The sequence below is a fragment of the Pleurodeles waltl genome, chromosome 1_2, assembly GCF_031143425.1.
Source record: "Pleurodeles waltl isolate 20211129_DDA chromosome 1_2, aPleWal1.hap1.20221129, whole genome shotgun sequence".
Classification (NCBI taxonomy): Eukaryota; Metazoa; Chordata; class Amphibia; order Caudata; family Salamandridae; genus Pleurodeles; species Pleurodeles waltl.
This window is the reverse complement of record NC_090437.1, coordinates 937403662-937427817: the sequence shown is the minus strand read 5'-3', so window position 1 is coordinate 937427817 and position 24156 is coordinate 937403662.

Genomic DNA, 24156 nt, shown 5'->3' with positions numbered 1-24156 from the left:
TGAATGCCCTCCATGAATGCATTGCATTGCTGCATCTGGGATGCCAGTACCTGGATGGCATTCACAATGTTTGACTGCCCTACAGAGATGGATCTCAGGAGGTCAATAGCCTCCTTATTCAGGGCAGCAGGGCTCACTGGGGCACGGCCTGAGGTGCCTGGGGTGAAGGAGATACCTACCTTCCTGGGTGAGCGGGCACGGGCAACTCGCTGACGGGCTACTGGAGGGCGGTGCTGGTACAGGGGGTGGCGGCTGTACATGCAGCTGGGGTGGTCACAGAGGTGTCCGCCACCACCGGGGAGATCCCATCAGAGGAGGAATCAGAATCTGTGTTGTCCCCTCGAGTCTCTGCTGTGGTGCTAGCCTCGCCCTCTGTCCCACTGGTTCTCTCAGCATCAGTGGACTCTGCCTCCACGGTCCTGTGGGATGCAGCTCCCTCTGTCGCCAGTTCCTTTGCTCCTCCGCCAGATGATGTTAATGTGTATAAGGACAGGATGACAAAACAAGAAAGGGGGGAGAGAGACAAAGGATACACTGGGTCAATGACTACACCAACACCACCATTGGCGTACACAGCACCCTCACACACAGGGAACAGGCCTACGCACTATTGCACTACCAGTGAAATGGCTAGTCACCAAGGCATGAGGAGGAACACACACCACCAACTGCAGCACACCTGGAACCCACTCAGCCCTGCCTAGAAGTGAATACTAACAAGCTAGGTTACCTGTATTTGCCAAGCAACCATTACCCTTTAGAGGACCTAGGCAGCTATTTCTCGCCTGGCACCCACTAAAACACAACCACAACCCGGATACCACTCCACCAGTCATAGGTTGTAATTATACCCACAGTACTCACCCCCTTGTGGCTGCTGTGATGCCCTCAAGCGCCCATCCAGCTCAGGGTAGGTGACCACCAGTATGATCAAACATACTGAAATACCTAAGCCCTCATTACAACCCTTGCGGTCAGGGTTAAAGCGGCAGTAACACCGCCAACAGGCCGGAAGTAAAAAAAAAATTGAAACACGACCACGGTGGAAACCGCCAAAACACAGACAGACACTTTAACACTCGGACCGCCACAGCAGTAGCAACAAACACCATGGCGGACACCACCAAGAGCCAGGCGGAAGACAATATACCGCTGTTCTGCTTTCCTACATATGTCCTATCGGAGCTTACAGAACCTCTCTGGAATGCACTTCTGAGTTCAAAGAAGACCTTTATTGTTGTTAATTCTCCCCCACCCACAAGGTCTTGAGAGACAAAATTAGTAGATTTCAAGCACACATTTAAAAGAGTAGTCGCAGCAATGAAAGCAAAATATATCACAGTACTTCTCAGTTGCAATGTACACAGCAAATATATATATGATTATAGTCAAAGCAAAGCATAAAAGTCAAATTCATCAACGTATGGGCAAGGCGGCAGGGCCTATCTTCAGCTTCATCTTTCTGGGTCTGCAAGTTGATGACTCCGGTCAACTGCGAGAAAGAGATTATCTACCCAAACGGGAGACTGGCAACTGACGTCTAGCTCCAGCCTGAAGTCAAGCAGATTCGAATCCAACTCACTGTAGCCCAGAGTTATCCTTAAAAGCAAACTCAATGTGAGATTTGAACGACCTTGGAGAATGGCCAGTTCTCTTGAGCCATTCCGCTCTCAGACTGGATTGCGAGGTAAACACAAAATCTACGTGCTCTTATCAGCTAAGGTCTGGTGTGAAGAAAATAGCTTGGTTCATCTTGTGGAAAAACACAGCTTGGAAAAAACACAGACATCTCTGCAATGTCTCAACTGCAATATCTAACTCCATGTTAAAGCCAATAGGCAGCTAACCTAAATATCAAATGTAATGTCTAATGTCATGTCATGTCAAAGCCAATAGGCAGCTAAGCTGACCTAAATATCAAATGTAAACCTATATTTATACTTTTTTAGCGCCGCATTTGCGCCGCTTTTTGATGCAAAAACAGCGCAAACTTACAAAATACAATTGTATTTTGTAAGTTTGCGCCGATTTTGTGTCAAAAAACGAAGCAAATGCGGCGCTACAAAAGTATAAATATGGGCCGTAATGTCTAATGTCATGTCAAAGCCAATAGGCAGCTAGGCTGAATACAGAATGTAATGTCTAATGCTATGTCAAAGCCAATAGGCAGCTGAGCTGAATACAAAATGCAATGCCTAATATCATGTCAAAGCCAATAGGCAGCTGAACTGAACAAAACATATAGGGGGTAATTACGACCCTGGCGGACGGTGTAAAAGGTGCGGTAATACCGCAAACAGGCCGACGGACAAAAAAAGGGAATTATGACCCTGGCGGAAACCGCCAACAAAGACAGCCACTTTAACACACCACCCGCCACGGCGGTACAGACAAGCAGCGCAGTGGTCGCTGCCAACAGACAGGCGGGAGACAATGTACCGCCCACACTATTACAACCCGCCAATCCGCCACCTTTTCCGGGGCGGATTCACCGTGGATAAAAACACAGCGGAAACAGCTTGTGCTATGGGAAAACGCTCACCTTAACATATCCCACGAGGAACGACGACTCCATGGACCCCGAACTCCAAATACTACCTGCCCTTGTGTTTCTGCTCCTTTAAGACCAACAGCGAAGTAGGCGCAGAAGATACCGGTGAGTACTGCACCTACGACACGGGGGAGGCAAAAGTTAGGGGGACACCCACCAAACACCCCCACCCTCGCATATTACAACATACACACCAATGCAGTCAAAAATATCACATTAACAACCCACAATCCCCCCGGAAGAATCCAAAGACAAAGCGAATTTCGGTCAAATATTGTAATGTGCCAATATACATGTCATACAAAAATATACAGATATATATGTCTAAATCACTCATAATTATATATACAATACAAGAAGTAGTGCAGATATGTATACAACAATGTCCGTGCACCAACAGTCCAAAAATGCATGGGCGAGGCCCACAATAGATACCTGACCAAAATCGGAGAGAACACTGCCGGGGCATCAGATAGAAATAAAACAGGCACCTCAGGGGGAAGGGAAGGGGGGGCACCTCAGCCACATGAATGCGAAGCCAGATCCACGACGGGGCTCCATGCCCATTGATGTATCCTGGGGAGTGCAAAGCCAAAGTCTCTCAAGTCTCTACAGTGGGTGGTTTGCCCACTGTGCCATCCTGGGGAGTGCAAAGCCACAGTCTCTCAAGTCTATACAGTGGGTGGGTTGCCCACTGTGCCATACCGGGGACTGCAAAGCCACAGTCTCTCAAGTAGATGCAGGTCTCCACTTGTTCTGGAGGGGGACTGGTGCCCAGACTGGATGCGTCTCCCCGTGAAAGTTCCTGTCCTGTCACTGTCCCAGCTGCACATGGGATAAGGATGCCTGATGTGGCGGTCCATTCATTCCTACACGGTGCATGCCCTGTTCAGCGGTGCTTTACCATGGCGGTCTTTGCCCTGTTCAGCGGTGCTTTGACATGGCGGTCTTTGCCCTGTTCAGCGGTGCTTTGACATGGTGGTCTTTGCCCTGTTCAGCAGTGCTTTACCATGGCGGTCTTTGCCCTGTTCAGCGGTGCTTTGACATTGAGGTTCATGACTGTTCAGCGGTGCTTTGCCATGGCGGTCTTTGCCCTATTCAGCGGTGCTTTGACATGGCGGTCTTTGCCCTGTTCAGCGGTGCTTTACCATGGCGGTCTTTGCCCTGTTCAGCGGTGTTTTGCCATGGCGGTCCTGATACTGACATTGGTGTGTGGCATGACGATCTCTACACTGGGCATTGGTGTGTGTCATGACGATCTTCACACTGGACATTGGTGTGTGGCATGACGATCTTCACACTGGGCATTGGTGTGTGGCATGACGATCATCACACTAGACATTGGTGTGTGGCATGACGTTCCATCATTGGCCAGCGGGGCTGTGGCATCCTGTCCCCTCCTGGGCTGTGACTCTGGTGGTGGTCTCTGGACCAGTGACGATACTTGGGCCCTCCTGGGCTCTGACTCTGGCGGTGGTCTCTGGACCAGTGACGATACTTGTGCCCTCCTGGGCTGTGACTCTGGCGGTGGTCTCTGGACCAGTGAGGATACTTGGGCCCTCCTGGGCTGTGACTCTGGCGGTGGTCTCTGGACCAGTGACGATACTTGTGCCCTCCTGGGCTGTGACTCTGGCGGTGGTCTCTGGACCAGTGACGATTCTTGTGCCCTCCTGGGCTGTGACTCTGGCGGTGGTCTCTTGACCAGTGACGATACTTGTGCCCTCCTGGGCAGTGACTCTGGCGGTGGTCTCTGGACCAGTGACGATACTTGTGCCCTCCTGGGCTGTGACTCTGGCGGTGGTCTCTGGACCAGTGACGATACTTGGGCCCTCCTGGGCTCTGACTCTGGCGGTGGTCTCTGGACCAGTGACGATACTTGTGCCCTCCTGGGCTGTGACTCTGGCGGTGGTCTCTGGACCAGTGAGGATACTTGGGCCCTCCTGGGCTGTGGCTCTGGCGGTGGTCTCTGGACCAGTGACGATACTTGTGCCCTCCTGGGCTGTGACTCTGGCGGTGGTCTCTGGACCAGTGACGACGGTGCTGGCGGTTTTGTCTGGACCGCCGGAAAAGATGGCGCACTTCTCCGCCGTGACACTCACAACAGGCTGGGCATACTTCCTCTGGACCTTCCCCACCTTTTTTGGAGTTACAGCTGACTCACCAATCGCCTTCGATCCCATTTCACTTGTTGTCCCACCAGGAGTCTTGACACGGTCCCGTCGTCCACTCTCCAATTTTGGAGCCTTTACAGGGGGTGGGCTGCCAGTGCCTTGGCTCCGGGTCCTACTGCCTGCCCTGGTGGACGGTGTACTCCAAAAACGCACCACTGGTACTGGAGGCTTCTTGGCTGAGGCGCTACAACGGGACTGATGAATTGGAGGGGGGGGCCAAAAGGTCAATTTGACAGAGGGACAGTTTCTGATGGACACTGGGATGGGTAGCTGGAGGGCGTCTGGGAGTGGAGGAAGAGGAGGTGGTTGTAGGAGGTGTCACTTTAGGTGTTTTGGGTGCAGGTGCAGGTACTGGAGGCTGTCGTGAGGTGGATGGATGTTGGGTGAGTAATTGCCGGCGTTTGGGTACTTTGGGAGGGGGCGTTACAGACACACTGGGAGAGGACACAGGGGACGTGTAAATGGCAGTGGAGGTGGTGAGTGCAGGTGAGCGGCTTGTGGTGCTGGGTGTCCTGGTGCGAGTCCTAGTGCCTGTAGATGTGGTGCATGCAGGTGTGTGTGTAGACGAGACTGGGAGGGAGGAGGGAGAAGAAGAGGAGGGGGACACAGTGGAGACAGTGGATGTTGCTGTATCCGTATGTGTGTGATGCTTGTGTGAGTGCCTGTGGTGTGTGTGGTGCCTATGTTTGCTTGAGCTACTTGTGTGTGTTGACTTGTGTGCATGCTGGTCTGTTGGTGTGCTTGGGATGGGCTGGGGTACAGGGGATTGGGTCTGGGTGGAGAAAGTTGGAGGGGAGAGGCTAGACACAGGGACAATGGCTGCCATCAGTGCTGAGGCCAGAGATTGCAGGGTTCGCTGAAGGACAGCCTCACCAGAATGAATGCCCTCCAGGAATGCATTACTGTGTTGCAACTCTCATTCTACACCCTGGATGGCATTCACAATGGTAGACTGCCCAACAGTGAGTGACCTGAGGAGGTCAATGGCCTCCTCGATGAGGGCAGCAGGGGTGACTGGGGCAGGGCCTGAGGTGCCTGGGACGAAGGTGATGCCCACCCTCCTGGGTGAGTGGGCACGGGGCGAATGCTGAGGGGCTGCTGGGAGGGCGGTGCTGGTAGGGGAGGTGGTGGCTGTACCTGTAGAAGTGGGGGGCACAGATGGTGCCGCCACCACAAGGGAGTCTGTGTCGCTGGTTGCTGATCCGGTGGCCGACATGAAGCTCCCCTCGCCCTCCGTCCCACTGGTGCATTCAGAGTCTGTGGTGTGGCCCTCCATGGCCATGTGGGATGCAGCTCCGTCATGCTCCGGTGCCACTCTACCTCCTCCTGATGATGCTGATGTACAAAAGGACAGGGAGAGCAGAAAAAGGGGGGGAGACAGAAGTAAGAGAGTTTTAGTGTATGGCATACCGCTACCGTTGGCAGACAAGACAGACGCAGCAGCCTCATGAATTACGCCGTGCTCCTGGCCTCTGCACATGCAATTTCTGGGATATGGCCTACATGGCAATGGTGGACATCTGCACACATGGATGCCACAGGGACAACTATACCTCAACTTGGCACTCTTCTGAGGTGGGGTAGAGTGCCACATGGCCTACATTACGGAGGGGCCTTGCCTACCGAATTCTCCCTGGCCTAGGGACACCCACAGCCCACCTCCCCCACCCAGACACCTCCACTGCACGCAAAGTCCGCAGAATGAGGTTGTACTCACCCCCTTGTGTCTGCTGTGATGTCCTCAAGCGCCCATACAACTCCGGGTAGGCCACCGCCAGGATCCAGAACATCAGGGGGGTCATGGTGCGACGGGCACCCCTCCCACGTTGGGAGGCCATCCCCAGCTGAGCCTCTGCCGTCTTCTTGCTGCAGCTACGAATGTCCTCCCATCTCTTCCGGCAGTGGGTGCCCCGTCTCTGGTGGGCACCCAGGGTCCGGACCTCCTTGGCGATGGCACGCCAAATGTCCCTCTTCTGGTGGGCGCTGACCTACATGACATGCACAAGGGAAGAGGAACAGTCATTAACAACTGCACCATCAATGTGAGTGGCCCCCTCCCTACTCTGACCATGTGGCCCATTTATTCCCATTCTTTACTGTAGTATGAACTCTGCCCCCTTCACTCTTCCCCCCAGCCCTGTCCACCCAGGCCTTGCCCATACAACGTGCTCCCTGTGTACTAACCTGTTGGTCTGGAGGACCGTAGAGTAGCGTGTACTGGGGGAGGACCCCATCCACAAGTTTCTCCAACTCCTGTGCAGTGAAGGCAGAGGCCCTTTCCCCAGACGCAGCAGCCATCGTCGCTTCCAGACCGAGGTCACAGCAGCACTAGCAGTGTAGGTCCTCTCCTGTCGAAGGTCAGGTATCTAGTGATTTAACAGATAGAAAATGGCGGTGACGTCCGCGGCGGTGACGTCCGCGGCGGTGCGCATCATCACCGCCAGCGCACCTGTTCATTGGCTCCTGGGACCCATAGGGTCCAATGTTAACCAATGCAGCAGTGCGCCGCGGTCTACGACCGCCTACCGCGACGGTGTGCAACGCCAGCGCTGTTACCCCACAATCCCATTGTCCCAGTTTACAGGTCAGGCAGCCGCCATTTCAGGGGCCCACATGGATTCTTTTTCAACTGCGTCACACATACCGAGGCCTACACTCAACACACATACAGGAAGGGTTCATTGTCTGGTGTAGTCTTGTGTGTGACTGTGGGTACATACCTGGAGGAATATTGACTGGTTATTCGCTGTTGTCCTTTGTAGGCACCGTCAGCTGGGACATGTGAGAAGATGGCGGAATCCTCCGGTGTACCGACCGCTGGTGGACCTGTTGACAATGGAAGAGAGACATTTAATCGTCACCTACAGGTTTGACCGTGCCACAATCCAGGAACTATGTACCCAGTTGGAGCCAGACCTGATGTCACCAATCCGCCATCCGACTGGAATCCCCCCTGACGTGCAGGTGCTGTCAGTGCTCCATTTCCTTGCAAGTGGGTCTTTTCAGACAACAGTGGTCATGGCATCAGGGATGTCCCAGCCTATGTTTTCAAACGTGTTGTCCAGAGTGTTGACTGCCCTGCTGAAACATGTAAGGAGATACATCATTTTTCCTGAGGTGGAGGATTGGCCTACAGTGAAAGGTGACTTCTATGCCCTTGGACATATCCCGAACGTCATAGGTGCCATTGATGGGACCCATGTAGCTCTGGTCCCCCCCAGCAGGAGTGAACAGGTGCACAGGAACCGGAAGAGTTATCATTCGATGAATGTCCAGATGGTCTGTTTGGCAGACCAGTACATATCGCAGGTAAATGCTATGTTCCCTGGCTCTGTGCATGACGCCTACATCCTGCGCAATAGCAGCATCCCTGATATGATGGGTCAACTCCAGAGGCACCGTGTATGGCTATTGGGGGACTCTGGTTACCCCAACCTTTCCTGGCTATTGACCCCAGTGAGGAATCCCAGGACCAGGGCAGAGAAACGCTACAATGATGCCCATGGGCGGACTAGGAGGGTTATCCAACGCACCTTCGGCCTTCTTAAGGCCAGGTTCAGGTGCCTCCATATGACAGGTGGGTCCCTATTCTACTCACCGAAGAAGGTGTGCGACATCATCATCGCCTGCTCCATGCTCCATGCTCCATAACTTAGCATTGCGACGCCAGGTGCCTTTTCTGCAGGAGGATGATCCAGATGACGGTGTTGTTGCAGCTGTGGAGTCTGTGGAGCCTGTGGACAGTGATGAGGATGAAGCTGAGGAAGAAGAAAACAATAACAGGGAGTCAGTCATACAGGAATATTTCCAGTGAAACTCAGGTGAGTACATTTTCCGGTGTAACATTACATTAACTTTCACACGTCTACCTCTATCCTGTACCGACATTTCACTCACTATTTGTTAACTGGGTTGTCCCCTTCCATTTCAGTTTCACAAATGTGGTAACCGACGTGTCAACTGCTTGCATCCTTGAAGGGCTTGTGATGTGTGACATTGGTATGTTAGCCTTCCAATGGGTAACCCATTATGACACTGTCATTGATAATAGAAAAATACAAATCATAGACTGACTCCAGTTTTTTTTAGTGTTTCAAGGGTGTGTATTTAAGTGCTAAAATTGAAGGGGTGTTGTAAAATGGTGACGGGTGATGGTGGAGGAATGTCCATGGCAGAGTTCAGTCTATTAGTCTCACAGGTACATTGCACATCTGCCCATTGGAAGTGGAGCTGGGGCAGTTCCGACTTGGACAGAGTAACAAAGTGGGACAGTGGGGGGACAATCAGGGTGGTCTTATTTCCTGGCGGGGGTCTTGCCATCTTGCTCTGTCCTGTTCCTGGATCTCAGGGCCCGCTTGCGTGGTGGTTGGCCGCATGCAGGGTATGGGGTGCTGGTGTGGTGGTCCTGTGGCGGGCGTCCTGTCCACTAGCACCGGCGGAGGTGGTAGGCAGTTCATCGTCGTGGCTAGTGTCAGGGGCCCCTTGGAGTGCCACTGTGTCCCTCAAGGTCTTTTGAATGTCCGTCAGCACCCCTACGATGGTGCCGCAGGGCGGAGCCGATGGTCCTGAGCTCCTCCCTGAACCCCAAATACTGCTCCTCCTGCAGACGCAGGGTCTCCTGCAACTTGTCCAGGACCGTGGCCATCGTCTCCTGGGAGTGGTGGTATGCTCCCATGATGGAGGAGAGGGCCTCGTGGAGAGTTGGTTCCCTTGACCTGTCCTCCCTCTGTCGCACATCAGCCCTCCCAGTTCCCCTGTGTTCCTGTGCCTCTGTCCCCTGGACCGTGTGCCCACTACCACTGCCCCCAGGTCCCTGTTGTTGTTGGGGTGGTGGGTTAGCCTGGGTGCCCTGTAGTGGTGGACACACCGCTGATTGACCTGTCCTGGGTAGGGAGGTTTGGGCCCGCTGGGTGGGTGCTGTGCTGGTGTTACCAGAGGGTGTAAGGTCAGTGTTGGGCTGTGCCTGTGCGAGGGGAACCGACTGTCCTGAGGCCCACGATGGTCCGGGCTGGTCATCAAGATCCAGTAGGGCAGAGCTGCTCTCGTCACTGTGGGCCTCTTCTGGGGGTGGAGTGGTGTTGTCTGGACCCTCTGGTGTGGTGACTTTCCTTCGGGTTCCTGCGGGGGTATAAGTACATGATTATTGCATGTGTGTGTGTAATGGTGTGCAATGGTTGGGTGTGCGTGAACCCCAGTGCAGGCATTCCTGTGTGTGGGGTTGTGTGCTGATGGTTGGGGGGTGTTCTGGGTATGTGCAGTGGGCATGCTTTAGTGATGAGTGTCCATGGTTAGTTGTGTCATGCAGGTCTTGGAGTTGGGATGTGTAGTTGGTGTTATTAGTACATTAGTGAGGAGTTTGGGTGATAGGAGAGGGTGTGAGGGTGGGGGTGTGTGATAGCATGCAGGTAGGGTGGGGGATGTGATAGTTAAGATTTGACTTACCAGTGTCCGTTCCTCCTCCGACTCCTCCAGGCCCTCAGGATGCAAGATGGTCAAGACTTGCTTCTCCCATGTTGTTAGTTGAGGGGGAGGAGGTGGGGGTCCGCCGCCAGTCCGCTGTACCGCGATGTGGTGCCTCGATACCGTTGAACGCACCTTCCCCCGTAGGTCATTCCACCTCTTCCTGATGTCGTCCCTATTTCTTGGGTGCTGTCCCACTGCGTTGACCCTGTCCACTATTCTTTGCCATAGCTCCATCTTCCTTGCAATTGATGTGTGCTGTACCTGTGAGCCAAATAGCTGTGGCTCTACCCGTAGGATTTCCTCCACCATGACCCTGAGCTCCTCCTCGGAGAAGCGGGGGTGTCTTTGGCGTGACATGGGGTGGTGTGTGTGATGTGTGGGGTGGTGTATGTGGTGATGAGTGTGGTGAGTGTAGTGGTATGTGGTGTTTTTTGCTTGGATGTTGTGTGGGTGATGGTGTTGTGTGCCTCTGTGTGATGGGGTTGTCTATTCTGTGCTCTCTCTCGCCTTTTCTCAGAATTTCTGGTTGTAGGGGTTTGTGGTTGATGTGGGTGTGTGTTTTATATTGTGTTGGGTGTGTGGGAGTGGTGTGTGTATGTGTCTCAGATGTGTGTATTTCGAAATGTCCAATGTGGCGGTGTTTTGGAGATGTGTGTGTATTTTGAGCGCCAATGGAATACCGCGGTTGAAAGACCGCCGCGTGGATTCGTGGGTCGTAATAGCATGGGCGTTTTTCTGTTGGCGTGGAGGATGTGTTTCCGCCAGTTTATCGCTGACCTTTGGTGTGGCGCTATTGTGTGGGTGTCTGAATTTCGGCGGATTCCGTGATATGTGTCATGATAACTGTGGCGGTCTACCGCCGCCGCGGCGGTGTATTGGCAGTCTTCTGCACGGCGGTAAGCGCCTTATACTGCCAGGGTCGTAATGACTCCCATAATGTGCTACTGGTGAACATTGAGCAACTAATATGCGCAGTGGTGAAACACAAAGTCATTGGTCAAACACAATTAATAGCATCACAACCGCCCACCACATTACAACTCACCCATCCGCCAGCTTTTCCGGGGCGGTACCAAAGCCATCAAAAGCACGGCGGAGACAGTACACAGAAGGGAAACCACCCACCTCTCAACACTCAACGAAGAACTAGGACGCCATGGAGCCCGAACTACAGGTGTTACCGATGTTGAGGTATCTTCTCATCTACCAGGAGTACGAACGGCGGCGACAACAACCACGGTGAGTACTGCACCTAGCACACGGGTGGAGGAAAAAGAGAGTGACACACACAGGCAACACTCAACACCCCCACACCCACCCTCACCCCCAACACCATACACACAAACACATGCAACAACATTACATTACATATACACCTTGTAACCCTCTGGAATAATGCAAGGACAAAAGGAATTGAGTAAAATTAGTGTCATATTAGAAATAGACATCCATTTCAAATTCAAAAACAGTATTTACAATATATACAATATGTACATAAGGCGGACATTGTCCACTCAAAATGTCTGTGGGCCACAGAGCCATATCACATGGGCCAAGCCCACACTTGACTCCTGCCTCAGTACCGAGAGGACACTGCAGGGGCATCAGTTTGAAAACACACAGACACCTCAGGGGAACGGGGAAGGGGGGGCACCTCAGCTGGAAGATGGGACAGCCCCAATGCTCCTGGAGGGGGCTCCATGCCCACAGCGATGTCCTGGGGAGTGCAAAGACACAGGCGGTCATTACAACATTGGCGGTAAAAGCCACTTACCGCCGTGCAGAAGACAACCAACACACTGCCGCGGAAATCTGCCACAGCTATTATGACCCACATTTCGGAATCCGCCTAAAGTCAGACATCCACACAAGTCCGCCACACCAAAGGTGTTGGACTTTTTGCCTTACGCAGGGTCATCCCCAGTCTTTTTGCCTCCTTCCTCCTGGTTTTTCTGACCTCTCGCTGTTGGCTCTAGGACTCTGAGCACTTTATCACTGCTGACCAGTGCTAAAGTGCAGGTGCTCTCCCATCTAAAGTTGGTATGATTGGCTTATACCTAATTGCCATATTTAATTTACCTATAAGTCCCTTATACAGTGGTATCTCTATACCCAGGGCCTGTAAATTAAATACTACTAGTGGGCCTGCAGCGCTGCTTGCGCCACCCACTGAAGTAGACTTTCAAACCTGTCTCAGGCCTGCTAGCGCAGGGCCTGTGTGTGCAATTTCTGCCACAGGGACCTGGCATCTAAACTTACTTGCCAGGCCCAGAACTCCCCTTTTACTACATGTAAGTCACTCCTAAAGTATGCCCTAGCTAGCCCTATGGGCAGGGTGCCATGTATGTAGAAAGGCAGGACATGTGCCATATTGCATGGCCTGTCCTAGTAGTGACAAACAGCCTAACTTGGTGTCTCACTGCTGCGAGTGCTGCCTTCTCATAGGATTGCATTAGAAATGCCCTGCCTTATGTGTAAGGGGTATTGTCTGATTTATGAGGGGTAGCGTAGGCGTGTTTGGTATGGTTGTGATGGTGATAATAAATGCTGCTTACTGGTGTGGGTGTATTTTTTATTACTATCACAGAAATGCCATTTCTAGAAAGTGCGCATTTATCTGTGCTTATGACTCTGGTGTTTTGCAGCTTGACTCCAATCCACGTCTGGGCAGAGTGACAGTTGGGGCTTTGTGCATACTTTTCAGACAGCCTGTACACAGGGAGGGTGGAGGTGTCACAGAGGTGCATCTGCATACTGAATAGTCTTCCTAGGCTGAGAGAAGGGAGAGGCGGGGCACACCTGCATTTGTAAAGACTGTGCCCTGGCCTCACACAATTGGGTCGTTAACCCCCCACTGATGTTTGGAGCCTGTGCTGAAAGGAGAGAGGGGGCACTCCCAGAACCAGTTGTAACTGGCTGGAACCTCCTCTCCTTACCATTGTAAAACACTGTAAGAACTGACTATAAGTACAGGGGAATTTTCCCCACAATTTGGAGACTCTTGGAATCATCTTGGAACTGGACACCAAAGACTGAAAGGACTCACCAGGAACCACCATGGACTGCTGCTGCTGTGCTGACCTGTGACATGCCTGGTCACTGTGAAGGACTTGCCACTTGCTGCCTTTCCCTTGTGCTGGCCTGTAGCTGGGCCCTCCACCTGAGGACCTTGTCTTAAGATTCTGCTCCCCAGGGGCAGGGTGCTGTGGCAATTGACCCCTGCATCCATTTCTTCACGAGGGGTGCTTCTCCATGGTTGCGGCTGCCATAGCGCTGATTGCAGCGTGCTTATGGAGCCATGGGAGCTCGTAGGCTCCTTGCTGCATTGTGCCCCTTTAAATAAGGTCACCGCAGCGGCCCGGGAAGCTGGAAGAACACTTGCAGGCGAGTGTCTGCTCGGGCCCCAGCAGGGGTCTGATCTTCTTGTGGCTTCACGGCAGGACCAGGGGAAGGTGCAGGGAGTGCCCCTTTACCCCTGACCTCTGCGTTAGGAGCAGGACGCTCCTTTTCTGCTGTTAGGTAAAACTGGCATTATTGTGGGCCCCCCCCTTGGTGGAAGGGCCAGTGGAGGCCCGGGGGGGCCGCCAGAGATCACGGGTCCCGGGAGGGGCCTGTCATTAAACCGGAGGGGGTGCGTGGTGCCCCCCTCCTGCCCTAAGTTGTTTTTGCTGGCTTTGCCCCCCCTCGTGAGGGCCGGTTGAGGCCCTGGGGGGCCCCCAGTAATCACGGTCCCCAGAGGGGCCTGTCTATAAAAGAGAGGAGGTGCATGTCACCCTCCTCTAACCGCAGAGTATAAGGGAGGCCCCCGTTTTGCACATAGGAGCGCCGGGGGTCCCATTGTTCGCCTTCTAGGCACTGGAGGTGCCTTCATCCAACCAGGTACTGTTTAAAGGACCAATATAGTTGCAATCCAAAGTTCTTTCTACAGACTTTTGTTTCATTCATATATTACCTACCTGCGTTTGATGTTTTTACATATGTGTATGCAAATGTTCCTTTTATGGACATGCTTGCTAATATGTTTTTCTAACTTGCCATATGTTTTCTACTGTTCCTACTATGGGCATTTTATGCTATTCTTATGACAAGTGCTGTGATGTAATAACGTGTTTTCCTGACTACTGCTTATGTTGCAGAATACTGAGTAACCTGTGTGTTATGTGTGACTACTGCTAGGTTGCAGAGTAACTAATGTGTAACGTTCTGACAACTGCTAAGGTAGCAGGATAGTACTGATATGTGATGTTTGGTCTGATAATTGCCTTGTGTACAATACAGTATATTTTCATATAATTTGGTGTTGTGTTTCCTGTGTGGTGGGGATATTGCATCACGGGTGTTGTGTGTGTTGTGCAAACGCTTTACACATTGCCTCTGAGTTACGCCTGACTGCTCGTGCCAAGCTACCAAGGGGGTGAGCAGGGGTTATCTTGGACATGTAACTTCCTTGCCCTGACTAGAGTGGGTAAGTTCTGCCTGGCTGAGGTGCATACCCTATCCAACCAGAAACCCCATTTCTAACAAAAGGTCAGTGATAAACTGGCGAAAACAAAACCTCCACCGTCACGCCAACAGAAATACGCCCACACTATCACGACACATGAATCCATGCGGCGGTCTTTCAACCGCGGTACTCCATTGGCGGTACACACCGCTGCGCTCAAAATACACACAGTCTTACAAAACACAACAACATTGGACAATTCAAAATACACACCTGATACACATACACACACCACTCCCACACACCCAATACAATATAAAACACACATCACCCACAAACCCCCACGACAAAAAATTCAGAAAGAAGGACAGAGAGAGACACCACCAGCAAGAACAACAGCATCCACAGGCACACAACACCATCACCCACACAACTTCCACGCACCTCGCACAACACACTACTACATATAGGCAAAAAGTGACTGTGTGCAGGAGAGAGCGCACTTTCCAAATATAAGCTATTGTTCATCTACAAGGTCCATGATGACGTAAAACGATGGGGGGAGTGCTCAAAGAGGTATGCACCCAGCCACAGAGTGCGTAAACTGTCACCCCGATCGGGTTACAGTTGTAATATGCATAGAAAAAACACCAAGGCACATCCCAAGAAGCTGTAATGTTCAGTTTTATTCCTCGTATTGTCTTTGAATAATAACAATGGCCTGTGGCCTAAACTGACATCTTGGAACCAGAATCAAAGATGGAAAAATGAATCCTTGTTCAAGTATACAAATCCAAATAATATATAGCAGCCGTGGACAGCAGTCCAAATGGTATACAAACAGCCAAGTCCAAATAATATATAACAGCCGTGGACAGCAGTCCAAATGGTGTACAAACAGCCGACACGTGTTTCGTCTGGATAGACTTTATCAAGGCTGTGGATATACGCAAAGAAATAACATATCAAAATTTAGAAAATAATTTTTTCTAAAAGAAGTTTACTACTAGAGAAGAGACATAAATAAAAAGTGAGAGAAAAAAATGAGAGAAAAAGGAAGCCTGATTATAAGTCATGAATGTGTGAACCAGAATTGGAGATGCCATGGTGACTCTCAGTATTAATTTGTGATATGAATCACCCAAAACAGTGTTAAAGTAAAAGAAAAAAAGTGTGATAGGAAGTAGATGTGTCCCATTAGAAGCTTTATTGTGGAAGAAAAGGAAAAGAAATAGAAAATTTAATTGATTGAACAATCCAATAATAAAGCGACATACCTATAGTAAGGACAATATCTCGAAATTCCAAATTGTTAGAAACAAATTAATGTCGTATATGATGAAAAAAAATGATTGAAGAAGGTAAAATACGAGGACCATGATAAGCCTGGAAAATGAAAAAGCATAAAACTAGTAAGGGCGGTCCATGACAGCCATATAGAGCCTTTCATATGGTGATTATACAACTTATAAAAGTTGAGGCATTATAGATTATAATGTAAGGAATTTAGATGTAATTAGTGTGGTGATCACAGCCCGAGGGGTTAAAGTGCAAATCACCTTATTGAAAATATAATTCATACAATGGTTAATGATATGAAGCCGAATTACGGCAAAACTAGAAAAGAAAAAAGCCCATTATTAAAAAACGCTGCGTTTAAATACATTCTACAAGACTGTATTAAGTAGCAGACACAATCAAGGCATCGTATAAAATCAGCAAAAAGACTCAAACTGAGAGTCCGGCTATGTCGCATATTTCGAGTATGGGCTAAACGAGATTGTCAAACGAAGTGTAACAGCCGCAGAGCTACCATCGGGTGCCGGCAAATCCCGCCGCACTACCATCACAAAAATGCCCTTGCCTAAAGAATCTTAAAGTGCTAATCTCTACATCGTATTAACGGTGCTGCAAATAATAATTGCGCGCCGAGGGTGAAATCCCTCTATTTGGAGCCGAAATAGGAATGGAAATTAAAGAGCCCAAACCTCGAATATCTTCAAGCGTTTCCCTCTACGTCATGTTGGCGGCGCTACAAATAATAATTGCGCGCCGAAGAAGAAACCCCCCTATTTAGAGCCGAAATGGGAGTAGAAATAAAAATAGGACTACCACATTAGAGCGGTGATAAATTAAGATGGAAAACGGGCGCCATATTGAAATGTCAAAAAGAAGAAAAATAAAGTAAAAGAAGACAGAAATAGATAGAGGATACCAAGGCCATAACCAACAAGAATATTAACTGAAACAGTCTGTAAGTAGACCCATTGGTACAGTAAAGAACGCTAGTGCATAAGGACAGTTACAAGCAACATGAATATTTGAAAATGCAACTATGTAACTTACAGTACACCAAGAAAACAATGAAACTTATATACATTACAAGAAATCGAGAGGGAATCGTAGGACAATCCGATATAATGGCACATGACATATCATAAAATATCAAGTGTACTAGACATGGAAAAGTGATACAGAATATGAAGGCAAGTCCATAGGTACAACACATACTATAGAAAGACATGTAAGTCCTTATCTGAATTTAAACCCATCTCCACTGCTCGTAATTTTATAATCCACCTGCTTTCCAATTGCCTTAGCTGAAGAGTTTTGTTGCCACCCCTAGGGCAGCCGCCCAGAGTGGCAATTCCAAAAGTATGTACATTGAGCCTCTCCTGTAGTGGATGTTGCTTGTTGAAATGAGCTGCAAGAGGGTAGGTAGTGTTGTTATTTCTGATTGCCCTAACGTGCTCCTGTAATCTTTCCTTAAATGGTCTAATGGTACTTCCAATGTATATTTTCTTACAAGTGCAGACAATACAGTATACAATGTACTTAGTGTTACAGTTCATGAACTGTTTAATAGTGTGTGTAACATTGGTGTTATGCTTGAACTTTTTGGTTTTGTCTTGTACATATTCACAGATGCTACAGTGTCCACATTTGTAGAAACCCATTGGTGGAGGCGGAAGCCAATTGCCTTTGGTGATAGTAGGCAGGAAGCTATGGCAAAGTTGGTCCCTCAAGGTGCGACCTCTACGGTAAGTCATGTCAGGTTGTGTCCGGAGACTCTTCTCGAATATTGAGTCGGATGTAAGAATCATCCAATGTTTTCTTAGAATTTTGAAAACATCAGCACTTGCACAACTGTAAGTAGTTATAAAGGATGGTGGCTTTCTAGTGCCATCCTGTCTATGTGGTTTTTTGGAAAGTAACGCAGTTCTGTTAACTTTCATGATTCGATCACGCGTATCACTAAGCAGTTTATTAGGGTATCCGCGTTTGGCAAAGCGGTGTTCCAAGATTTTAAGTTGTGTCACGAATTCTTGGTCATCTTGACAGTTCCGTCTCACTCTGGTGGCCTCCCCATATGGGATGGCTCTGATCTGTGAGTGTGGGTGTGAACTGCTTGCATGAAGGAGCGAGTTAGTTGCCGTTGGTTTCCTATATAGTTTAGAGAGAATACAGGTGTCTTTGATGTACAGGGTTATATCAAGGAAATCCACAGAACTCATGCTGAAATGACTAGTGAACTGTATGTTGTAACAGTTGTTGTTTAAGTACTGTATGAATATGTCTAGAGTGTTGGAGTCACCAGACCAAAAAAGAAGAACATCATCAATATAGCGACCCCAGTAAATAATGTGTTGTGTAAATTCTGGTGGGCCGCTCCTCCATAAATGATGGTGTTCATAATAACCCATGTAGAGGTTTGCAAAAGATGGTGAAAATTTGGCTCCCATGGCTACACCCTGTTTCTGTCTATACCAGGTGCCTTCATGTAGGAAAATATTATTGTCCATGGTAAGCTCGATTAAATCCATTAACATGTGGGAGTGTTGTAAAAAACTTGCATCCCTCTTATCCAACAAGTATTGTATGGCCAACATACCCTTGTCTTTGGGTATACAGGTGTATAGAGAAGTAACATCTAGTGTTGCAAGGATGTGGCCACTTGTCCATTCGAAGTCAGCAATGATGCTGAGAAGATGGGAAGTGTCCCTGATGTACGAGGGCAAATTACATACAAAGGGTTGTAAATAGGAGTCAATGTATTCAGACAGATTTTCTGTGGGGGAATTGATACCAGAGATAATAGGTCTTCCAGGAGGAAAAGCTGCCTGTTTGTGTATCTTTGGGAGAGTATATATACATGGAAAACTGGGAGTGGGATTGTATAGATATTTGTACTCTAGGTCTGTGAGAAGACCCCTGTCTCTCCAGTGACACAGCTTTGTCTCAATAGTCTGAGTAATCATTACAATAGGGTTGTTCTGTAATTTACAATAGGCGTGTGGGTCTTCCAATTGTCTGTCAATTTCTCTGATATAGTCCGAACGATTCATAATGACTATATTGCCGCCTTAATCGGCTTCTTTTAGTACTACGTCCTCGTTGAGTTGCAAGGTGTATAAGGCCCTGTGCTCCTGTGGGGTCAAGTTATGTGTGAGGGTTTTGCGTCCCAATGTATATTGGTCTTCCAGATGATAAAGTTCTTTAGTGACCAATTTTTGGAAAACATCAATTGAATTATCTGGTGGTAATAGTGGAGTGAATTTGGAGGAAGGTCTAAGACCACTGTCACAGGTTGCTGAGTGAGTCATGCCTAGGTCAGCCAAAATATCTTCACAGGTGGGTGTTGTGTTGATATGGCTGTTGCCCTCTAGGGAAAGAATGGTTTGTATGTCCTTAAGATTGCCAATGGATAAATCATAAGTCATGATGTTTGCCTCATCCTTACCCGTGTGTGTATGTTTAAGGTCGAAATGTTTCAAAAGTTTACACTTCCGCACAAATTTAAAAAGATCGATATGAATTTGCGTAAAGTCAGGAAAGGACATGGGTACAAAACCAAGACCCTTATTGAGAACACTCAATTGGTCGCTGTCAAGTGTGGTGTTGGACAAATTCATGACACAAAGATCTTCATTGTGAGTCCGGTCTACATCTAAGTCTTCTGATTGCGGGCTGATGATCTTGTGGTGACCCTGGTTATGTTGGTTGCCGGTTCGGGCACTCTTTCTTTGGCCCCTTCTGGTTCTCTTGTGTGTGTTGTAGAAGGTATTTTGTTGATTTTCTGTCCTCTGCGAAATCTTTCCATTTCCAACAAAAAAGTAGATTTATTGCTGGAAGTGGTTGCCTGTTGTGGTGGGACACTATTGCTGTCATCACTTGCGAGACTAGAGCAACTAGATAAATCAGTGTCGCTGGCGGTAACATTGGAAAAACCAGCTGAGGAGGTTGTAGTAGTCCTGTTATCTGATCTTTCACTATTGAGGTTGTCAAATTTGCGGGCATATGTGAAGACCCTGCCCTTGGAATAGTCATTTGCATCTCGTCTCAATTTATGTAATTTTTTCTCTTTTATGTATTCTTGATGTTTTTGAAGTACACTGCTTAAAATGTTGTAATTTTTGTCTATGGCCTCTATGAGATTGGTGTCCTGAATCTCCTTTTCTAAATTTTTTATGTCTATTAGTAATCGTTCTCTTTTGTCCTTGGCATCCCTGATCAGTATATCCATAATGCCAAGGGAGGAATTGATCAGTAGTTGTTCCCATTCTTGTAATAGGACGGGGTTGAGATCCCCAAAGGAAGGGAAAAGGATGACACGAAGCCCCCTTGGAATTTGTTTGATTTGTGTGTATTTTTCAAGAATGGTGAAATCCCACCATCTTGAAAGCTCCTGCTTTTTAAATCGTTCCAATCTTATAAATTTAGTCCTAAGTCCCTCTTTTGTATTGCTAGTATTAGAGTCATGAATGTTCATATTCGTGTTTGCGTTAAATAGTTCTTCTAATAAGGCTTCCCTATTATCATCGAAAGTTGACATTTTTTGCGATTTGACAGTACAAAATGGTACTATTAATGTATACACAATATATAATATAATTAATAACGACAGTTTGAATAAATATAATCAATATATAGCTAAGGGTGCAGCTCCGAGACACAAAGTAAACAAATACATATAGGCAAAAAGTGACTGTGTGCAGGAGAGAGCGCACTTTCCAAATATAAGCTATTGTTCATCTACAAGGTCCATGATGACGTAAAACGATGGGGGGAGTGCTCAAAGAGGTATGCACCCAGCCACAGAGTGCGTAAACTGTCACCCCGATCGGGTTACAGTTGTAATATGCATAGAAAAAACACCAAGGCACATCCCAAGAAGCTGTAATGTTCAGTTTTATTCCTCGTATTGTCTTTGAATAATAACAATGGCCTGTGGCCTAAACTGACATCTTGGAACCAGAATCAAAGATGGAAAAATGAATCCTTGTTCAAGTATACAAATCCAAATAATATATAGCAGCCGTGGACAGCAGTCCAAATGGTATACAAACAGCCAAGTCCAAATAATATATAACAGCCGTGGACAGCAGTCCAAATGGTGTACAAACAGCCGACACGTGTTTCGTCTGGATAGACTTTATCAAGGCTGTGGATATACGCAAAGAAATAACATATCAAAATTTAGAAAATAATTTTTTCTAAAAGAAGTTTACTACTAGAGAAGAGACATAAATAAAAAGTGAGAGAAAAAAATGAGAGAAAAAGGAAGCCTGATTATAAGTCATGAATGTGTGAACCAGAATTGGAGATGCCATGGTGACTCTCAGTATTAATTTGTGATATGAATCACCCAAAACAGTGTTAAAGTAAAAGAAAAAAAGTGTGATAGGAAGTAGATGTGTCCCATTAGAAGCTTTATTGTGGAAGAAAAGGAAAAGAAATAGAAAATTTAATTGATTGAACAATCCAATAATAAAGCGACATACCTATAGTAAGGACAATATCTCGAAATTCCAAATTGTTAGAAACAAATTAATGTCGTATATGATGAAAAAAAACGATTGAAGAAGGTAAAATACGAGGACCATGATAAGCCTGGAAAATGAAAAAGCATAAAACTAGTAAGGGCGGTCCATGACAGCCATATAGAGCCTTTCATATGGTGATTATACAACTTATAAAAGTTGAGGCATTATAGATTATAATGTAAGGAATTTAGATGTAATTAGTGTGGTGATCACAGCCCGAGGGGTTAAAGTGCAAATCACCTTATTGAAAATATAATTCATACAATGGTTAATGATATGAAGCCGAATTACTGCAAAACTAGAAAAGAAAAAAGCCCATTATTAAAAAACGCTGCGTTTAAATACATTCTACAAGACTGTATTAAGTAGCAGACACAATCAAGGCATCGTATAAAATCAGCAAAAAGACTCAAACTGAGAGTCCGGCTATGTCGCATATTTCGAGTATGGGCTAAACGAGATTGTCAAACGAAGTGTAACAGCCGCAGAGCTACCATCGGGTGCCGGCATATCCCGCCGCACTACCATCACAAAAATGCCCTTGCCTAAAGAATCTTAAAGTGCTAATCTCTACATCGTATTAACGGTGCTGCAAATAATAATTGCGCGCCGAGGGTGAAATCCCTCTATTTGGAGCCGAAATAGGAATGGAAATTAAAGAGCCCAAACCTCGAATATCTTCAAGCGTTTCCCTCTACGTCATGTTGGCGGCGCTACAAATAATAATTGCGCGCCGAAGAAGAAACCCCCCTATTTAGAGCCGAAATGGGAGTAGAAATAAAAATAGGACTACCACATTAGAGCGGTGATAAATTAAGATGGAAAACGGGCGCCATATTGAAATGTCAAAAAGAAGAAAAATAAAGTAAAAGAAGACAGAAATAGATAGAGGATACCAAGGCCATAACCAACAAGAATATTAACTGAAACAGTCTGTAAGTAGACCCATTGGTACAGTAAAGAACGCTAGTGCATAATGACAGTTACAAGCAACATGAATATTTGAAAATGCAACTATGTAACTTACAGTACACCAAGAAAACAATGAAACTTATATACATTACAAGAAATCGAGAGGGAATCGTAGGACAATCCGATATAATGGCACATGACATATCATAAAATATCAAGTGTACTAGACATGGAAAAGTGATACAGAATATGAAGGCAAGTCCATAGGTACAACACATACTATAGAAAGACATGTAAGTCCTTATCTGAATTTAAACCCATCTCCACTGCTCGTAATTTTATAATCCACCTGCTTTCCAATTGCCTTAGCTGAAGAGTTTTGTTGCCACCCCTAGGGCAGCCGCCCAGAGTGGCAATTCCAAAAGTATGTACATTGAGCCTCTCCTGTAGTGGATGTTGCTTGTTGAAATGAGCTGCAAGAGGGTAGGTAGTGTTGTTATTTCTGATTGCCCTAACGTGCTCCTGTAATCTTTCCTTAAATGGTCTAATGGTACTTCCAATGTATATTTTCTTACAAGTGCAGACAATACAGTATACAATGTACTTAGTGTTACAGTTCATGAACTGTTTAATAGTGTGTGTAACATTGGTGTTATGCTTGAACTTTTTGGTTTTGTCTTGTACATATTCACAGATGCTACAGTGTCCACATTTGTAGAAACCCATTGGTGGAGGCGGAAGCCAATTGCCTTTGGTGATAGTAGGCAGGAAGCTATGGCAAAGTTGGTCCCTCAAGGTGCGACCTCTACGGTAAGTCATGTCAGGTTGTGTCCGGAGACTCTTCTCGAATATTGAGTCGGATGTAAGAATCATCCAATGTTTTCTTAGAATTTTGAAAACATCAGCACTTGCACAACTGTAAGTAGTTATAAAGGATGGTGGCTTTCTAGTGCCATCCTGTCTATGTGGTTTTTTGGAAAGTAACGCAGTTCTGTTAACTTTCATGATTCGATCACGCGTATCACTAAGCAGTTTATTAGGGTATCCGCGTTTGGCAAAGCGGTGTTCCAAGATTTTAAGTTGTGTCACGAATTCTTGGTCATCTTGACAGTTCCGTCTCACTCTGGTGGCCTCCCCATATGGGATGGCTCTGATCTGTGAGTGTGGGTGTGAACTGCTTGCATGAAGGAGCGAGTTAGTTGCCGTTGGTTTCCTATATAGTTTAGAGAGAATACAGGTGTCTTTGATGTACAGGGTTATATCAAGGAAATCCACAGAACTCATGCTGAAATGACTAGTGAACTGTATGTTGTAACAGTTGTTGTTTAAGTACTGTATGAATATGTCTAGAGTGTTGGAGTCACCAGACCAAAAAAGAAGAACATCATCAATATAGCGACCCCAGTAAATAATGTGTTGTGTAAATTCTGGTGGGCCGCTCCTCCATAAATGATGGTGTTCATAATAACCCATGTAGAGGTTTGCAAAAGATGGTGAAAATTTGGCTCCCATGGCTACACCCTGTTTCTGTCTATACCAGGTGCCTTCATGTAGGAAAATATTATTGTCCATGGTAAGCTCGATTAAATCCATTAACATGTGGGAGTGTTGTAAAAAACTTGCATCCCTCTTATCCAAGAAGTATTGTATGGCCAACATACCCTTGTCTTTGGGTATACAGGTGTATAGAGAAGTAACATCTAGTGTTGCAAGGATGTGGCCACTTGTCCATTCGAAGTCAGCAATGATGCTGAGAAGATGGGAAGTGTCCCTGATTTATACGATGCCTTG